The sequence below is a fragment of the Notechis scutatus genome, chromosome 3, assembly GCF_049901735.1.
Source record: "Notechis scutatus isolate UNSWTSFEM ecotype Mainland chromosome 3, rNotScu1.2, whole genome shotgun sequence".
Lineage (NCBI taxonomy): Eukaryota > Metazoa > Chordata > Lepidosauria > Squamata > Elapidae > Notechis > Notechis scutatus.
This window is the reverse complement of record NC_142011.1, coordinates 186705791-186713368: the sequence shown is the minus strand read 5'-3', so window position 1 is coordinate 186713368 and position 7578 is coordinate 186705791.

Sequence of the window (7578 nt, the reverse complement as noted above, 5' to 3'; positions counted from 1 at the left end):
TCATTTTAATCATATGTTGTTTCCAATTTTCTAAAGTTATTTCTATTACTAATATAACAATACAATCTTATGTACCTTTACAGAATCCCTTTTTCAGTTAGATTTTCACCCATTATCTCTAAATAGGTTCTGTTTCTCTATATCTTGCTCCAGTCCTTTGTAATTTCTTTTCCTTTCCTTCCCTCTCTTCTCTCTCCCCTTTTTACCTCCTTGTCTCTACCTCTATTTCTCTCTTCTGTATTCCCCTTTTCTGTTGCTTTCCAGTATTATACTTATTTTTCGAATTATTTTTCTTTTCTTTGGTTGTTTTTTTAAGTCTTAAATTCTCCATTCTCTTTCCCCCCTTTCCTTTTTCTTCCCCACGTAAAATTGCTTGTTCATTAAAGATGGCTTCTTCTTTGTCCCAGTCTTCTTGTTTTGTAGTCGTTTCTTGTTGTTTCTCATAGTTCCAAATCTCCATTTCTAAGAATTGAAAAACGAAGCCAAAAGAACCCTTCCCTTCTTGTGCATCTTCTTTGTACTTTTTAAGTTCCATTTTCAATTCATCCAGAAGTGGTGCCATTGTATAAATTTTTAAACAACCACCCGATTGATTTTAGTCATTCAAATATAATAACCAAGAATCCAAAAATCACCAAATAATCCAAATACACGCAAGCTGTTTCTTTTTTGCTCTTTTTTTTCACTTTCTCTTCCTGGGGTTACTATTTAGTTGCAAAGTTTCAGTTAAAATGTATCTTTAAGAAGTCTTGTTGAAGTTTTACTGTAGATTCTTTTTAATTCCAGGCAGTCTCCTCCCTCTTCCAGATCCTGCCCTTATTCTTTTTCTCCCCCTTCCTGCTTATGAAAAAGAAATTTTTTAATGTCCAGAAATCTTTATTATCCCTTTGGCATTTTGTTTTATTTTCAGCTTAATTGCCTATTGATGTCAAAGCGGATTTTTCCGATTTCTTATTTAAGTCTCTTAGTTGTCAGTATAGAGGAGAGAGAAGAAAAAAAAAGCCAAACCTTTCTCTTTTCACTTTCCTTCGCTGCTTCCGACTCTTCTTTGGGAGCAATGTTATTTTTTGTAAGTTTAAATTCCAGGGTACCTTAGTTGTTGCTTTTACAATTTAACCCGGTCAGCCAAAACTTTCACTTCTTCCTCCTGCACATTCTTTTCCGGTCGAGTTCTCCTTTGTGGTGGCCATTTCTGACCACCGCTGCAACCGCCTTCGGGAAAGGGAGTAATGGCCAGCTGAGGAGGAGAGATGCGGCTCTCCTCAACTCTGCTGGTGGTCTCCCCCCTCTTCACCTCTACGGGGTGGCTTAGCCCCAAAACCAGCCGGCTCAGGGCGCTCCAGCGGTGAGCCCAGACAGAAACTGGGCACGATCGCAGGTTTCTGTCTGTCGCCGAAGCCCTTCAAACCAGAAGTCTCCATGAACAATTGTTATTAAGAGGCTGAATAAGGAATTCCAACATAGGTTCGTGGAATGGCAGTAGATCTGCAAAACCACTGCCTAGGTTTTGCACTACAATGCCTTCTATTTGATCCTTTTGACTGGAAAAGCCAGATTCTTAAGGTAAACTATATGCAAAGCATATAACCTAAATTTGTTTTAAATTTAATATAAACAAGGATCTTTCAGATGAAAACATGTTTTATGTGCAAAAGAGTTAAAACTTAATTTACAACTATTAACTTATCCAGACATGGTTGTGTTTTATTAGAACTACAAGATTTGGAATTTTCAAAGTGAAGTGGGGCAGGAGAACCCAGGAAAAAAAAAATTGCTTCGTGTATATATACTATCCATATCAAAGAACAAGTGAGGGGATATCTTTTTCAGTCATTCACACACTATTCCAAAGAGCCAAATACACTTGGTCTCAATAACCAATGCATTCACTTAATAATTGCCATATTCACTTAACTACTACTGCATTCTCTTAACTGCTGCAAAAAAAGACACAAAATTGAACCACAACTTCGAACTCAAGTATGGTTGTAGGTTGACTGCCTGTGCAACTTATTTTGTGCATGCAGCAGCAAAAATTGCATGACGAACTGTACAGCTTCTGCTAGTTTGAAAACTGCTCCAGACTGTCCAGACTGTCGCAGGTCATTTTTCAAAAGTAGGACTGGACCGAAGGAGAGTTTTTACTTATTTAAAAATGTATATGCCATCTATTTCATGATGTGACTAGGCAGCAAATAATGATAAATACATATTAAAAAATTAAAATTATGCAGCCAACAACAATATCCACATAGTCAGGAAGCAGGTTCCTTCACATACTCGGGGCCCCAGCCCTAAGCACAAGAACTGGCTCTTTCAGGCCTTGCAAAAAGCCAGGAGGATTGGGGGCTACCCTATCCTATCTCTGGAGGGAGAATGTTCCAGACAGGCATTATGGCAGAAAGACTTGTCTTGGGGGGTGGGCACCTCCACCCTATATTCCTTAGCAGATTGGACCTGCTGGACAGGGATATGATATAGGTACAATCAATCAGGGAAAGGCAATCCTTTAAATCGGGGGTCACCAACCTTTTGGACCTCAGGGACCACCCAAACTAATAATTTTAGATCCCAAGGACCACTAACTGGTTCTGTGGGCATGGCTTAATTTGTGGATGTGGCTTGGTGGTCATGTGACTGGCTGGGCATGACTTGTATGTAAATATAAATATTTATATAAATATTGATTTTTTTTATAAAAAAAGCAACTTTTACCCCAAATCAGGTAAAGCAGGCAGATTGAGTTGCTCACAGAATCACAGATTTATTCAGAGATCTATCTGCCATTGGCTAGCTCAGTCTGTCACATAAAATTTGCCTGCAAGCAAACTCCCAAAATTAACTCAACACACCATGCATGTAAATATTGATTTTTTTTTTTAAAAAAAGAGCAACTTTTACCCAAAATCAGGCAAAGCAGGCAGATTGAGTTGCTCACAGAATCATTGAGTGATCTATCTATCTGCCATCGGCTAGCTCAGTCTCTCAAATTTGCTTGCCGCCGAGTCTGTACTGAATTTGGGGGTGAGATTTCTCTGCCGCCCACCAAAATTTTCTCACAGCCCACCAGTGGGCCGTGGCCCACTGGTTGGTGACCGCTGCTTTAAATAACCTGACCCCATGCTGTGAAGAGCTTTACAGATGACAACCAACACCTTTAACTGCACCTAGAAGTCTATTGGCAGCCAATGCAGCTGAAGGAACAGTGGTACAGTACACATACATCAGTAACCAGCACTATTAACTACTTGCACCACTGCATTCTTCTCCAGTTGAAGCTAAGGATTTAAGTGGATGAAATGAGTGGAAGACTCTGAAACTGGCATTATTTGTTACATGTGCTATTGCATTCTGCACCAGTTGAGGCCTCTGAAAGCTCTTCAATGACAGTTCTGTGTAGAGAGCATTGTAGTAGTCCAGATGGAAGGCCACAAGGGCATGAGTAGCAATGAGCATGACTTCCCAGTCCAAGAACTGGCGCAACATACACACAACTTGAAGGTGTGCAAAGGCTTCCTTAGCCAGAGCTGCTATCTGTTCTTTAAGCAGAAACCATTAGTCCAGGAGGACACCCAGATTGCACCCGTAGTCTGGCTGAGACAGTGTTACTTCATCCAAGACTCACAATGCAAGGTCCTTATTACCATAAAGTCCGAAGTACTCAAAGCCATTCAGTTTTGTGCGGGTTGGGCTGAAGCCTGTTGTGCCTCATCCAGGTTCCCAGAGCCTCCAAACACTGAGACGGGACATCCATATCATCACTCAAATGGCTATCAACAGGTATCAACAAGACTGGACACTGCTGCTCCATACAGTATTGGTTATTTTTCCCCCAACGTGAATCCTTGCTTAAATTTTTTAAATGATGTACATGCTTAGAAATACCTATGGAACATATATAAGAACCAGAGGCATTTTGTCAGAAGTTGGATATTTTGCTTCATAATATGTTAGCTTCCATTTTTTGTTTATCAATATTTGTTTTGAACAATAGGTAGGGCAGGAAGCGGAACAGATACTCTGTTCTTTCAAGTAGAGACTATGAGTTACTGTTTCGAAAAAAAAATATCAAACTTTTACATATCATTTGAAAGAAACATTGGATTTCTTTTTTTTTTTTTTTTACAAAAATTTTATTGAATAAATTGTTAAAAACATTGGACGTGGTGTGATCGTCCTGACAATCCTGTTTGTCATACATATTGTACATATTTCATATACATTTATACAACATTTTCTATTTCTTTTTTCCTCCAACACTTTATTGGGTTTTTCCATTTATACATAATACCATTACTATACTGTGACAAAGAAATGTTGGATTTCTATCACCAATGTCTGGAAGGTTTATTTTCAATTTGTTTATTTTTCTCAAAACATTGGCAGAAGGTATTACAATAGGCTCACACATCCAGAAACATTAGATTAGTAAAAGCTTCCTTATAGTTTCTTCTTGAAAATGTCAATTCCAATATAGAATGTGCTCTCTGAGCTTGGCTATTTCCCTGCAGATGTTTCATTACCAAACTAACATCATCAGATCATATTAGAAAACAACCAAACTCATACAGCATCAAGGACTTCACAGTTCAACCCAGAACCACCATATTCTTTTCTACTGGTATAGAACTCTCTGTAGTAAAGATGAAAACCATTCAGCTATTTTCCAGTGTCTGCATACTTCTTTATCCAGTGGCCCAACCATTCCTTCGAGTCAGACCACCGGCCTTTCTCACCTGAGCTTCTGTGAGAGATTGCTAGGAGTTCCATAAAAGGAGTTTCTCATGAGATTCAACATCATTGTATACTACTGTCCACTAGGGGTCGTATTTTATTAATCTATTCAGAAGTCACAACATTATTTGAACTATAAGCTACCCTAGAAATGTATTGCTGACAACCTGATAGTTTTAACCAAAATGTGGTGTGAATATTACAAAGGGAAAGCTATTATTCCACTCTGCAAACAAAATGACTCCATTAATTGTTGTTCCACAAATAAAAGTACAGTATTCATAAAACATATTAAATCTGATAGGTATTGGAGCAGGGCAAACAATTTTGGAAGAGAATCAAGATCACAATTTCTGAGGAATATATGAGTAGGTTTAAAGTAGATGAAGAACTACTGAAAAATTCCTAAAATAATTGTAGATCAGTAATAACAACTGGTTTTCAATTATATTGTTTCCTTGGGCAAGGGGAAACAGCTTTTTAAAAATATGTACTTAAGTATATGACCTCCATTTTTTGTAAACATGTATCTGCACTCATATACTATTCTACATTCAAAACACAACTAATCAATTTGTTGTATTTGTGGAGCAGCACAAAAATGTACCCTCCAAGGTCCCTTCCAATGCTGTTATTCTGTGCTGTTCTGTACTTCTCCTAATAGAATGGCCTCTAGGCTGCCATACTAAGAGACAGATGAACAGCACAGTAAATTTTTCATTTAGGTTTAATGGCTACCAAATCAAAACAGCAGCATACAAAATTAAAGCAGCATTAAACAACATATAAACTGCAAACACAATACACTTTTGTATAACGTGCATCAACTAATGGGTTTCCTTCTTTTGGGAAAAAAATTACCTACCTACCTAGGGGTAACTGGGACTGTGGGAACAGTTTTGACATAGTTGGACCTTTGGCTTCAGCTACCTCCCAGATCCTGACTGAGGGGAGGGCTGTCTCCCAGTAATGCAGGACAGGCGTTTCCTCTGCTACTTTACTGGAAAATCCTGGGCCACCTTGTGAGTGATCTGCAGATTACTCCTCTCTTGCTCCATCAGTTTCTCACACTCTCTCAACACTCCGTTCATCTGTCTCACTCATTTATCTGCCTCATTCTCTTTTCTGCCTCTTCTTGGTTGCTGTAATTCTTTTCTACCACTTTGTCCCTCATTTCTTCATTATTCTTCCACAATCGTCTCACTAAAACAGCTGATGGGGAGTTAATGTGAGCTGCCTGTCAGCTGGAGTATGTTTGCTATGCTATGCGAGTCTCACATGCAGAGGAGGATTTTACAGGATGCCTGTCAACACTTTGCAAAGCACCGGTTAGGCATTACATAGGCAGATACTTAGTGCCTGATCCTTTCTACTGTGAAAGCCAAAATGGCCATACTGTACAGTAGAGGGAAGCGATGAGCAACTGGAGAAAACAGAGCACCCTAACAGCCCAAAATAGCCCCTGCCTTGTCATTACCACTACTGGGGTGCTTCAAGGTATGTGCTGAGAAAATATGGATAACAGCAGGGAAGTGGGTTCCCATGTACGTTTGTTTGAATTGCTGAATGGCTTATTAGAAATCTGAACTGGTCGTGCTAAGTTACATTTCTGAATTGATGATTCATTTCTTTGGATGAAAGTTAAGTTACCATCTCCCTCTGGGTTTGCAATTCTATTTATTCATAATACTTATTAATACTGTAATTTTCAATATTAAAAAGGTACATTATAATTGTTCATTTCCCTTAGAAGATTAGATTGATGACACCACAGACAATTCTGAAAAATAAAAATAAGGGTCATAAACAGGATTCCTGCCTTTTCACCTACATTGCTGTATATAAATATTTCCACTTCTCTTTTTCTCTTTCTTTCATAACAGTCACTATTGTGCACATGCTGATCTTGGCACTGCACAGTGCACAGTGAGTTCATATTTTTATCTTCATTAAAATCTGATAGATTTTAATGCCTGTTGGCTAAAATGTTGGGAGTATTGTTTATTCTGGAAACAAAACTGAATTCATCAAACTTTGCAGGCAGCAATAAAATGCCACACTCCAGTCTAGCATTTTCAAAAGTTGCTTAGGAAATTGTGTTTAGAAAAATAATGGACAAAAATCAGTCTACAAAACAATTATACTTATATTCATTTGCCTTATACAGGGTAGCCCTGAAATATGAGGAAGTACTACGAGAAAAGACAGCTGATTTCACACAAAGCCAGACAGATATTTTAAAGTGCTGTTGCACACAGTCAAAGTCAGCTCCTTCCACAGAAGAAGGAATCCTTTTGAACCAAGAAATAACATTGTTTTCACAGCCTTCTGGGAAGTCAACAGAGGGAGGGGTCTTGTGCACAGGGATGGTAAGATATCCAAAAACGGAGGGGGAAAAAAGCAGAAAAAGTCCATCTTCAGGTTTATTACTCTTTTCTCTCTCTTCAAGGATTCAATTTGAAGAAAACAGCTTCAAAAGTATCCAGAAGTCAAGCCATAAAGTGTTTTAACACACTTTAAACTGGATTCAAAAACCTATTATTAGCCAATGCAGCAACTACCGTTCTATTGTATTGCTGTTAAAATAGTACACCGATTAACATCTGAATTACTGCATTTAGGACCAGCTGTAATTTCTGTATTCAAAGTCAGCCAACCAATACATTAGGACATATATATGTCTATAGAGATTCTCAATCATTCAGGTCATATTTTTTTCCCAAAAGGCAACTGGACTTTCTCTATTATTTTTTTTCTTTGAAAAGTGAAGAAGCTTCTTGGATGAGAAACAAAATGTTTTCAAAGAAAAAACCAAGAAAGTCCAGTTGCCTTTGGGACAATATA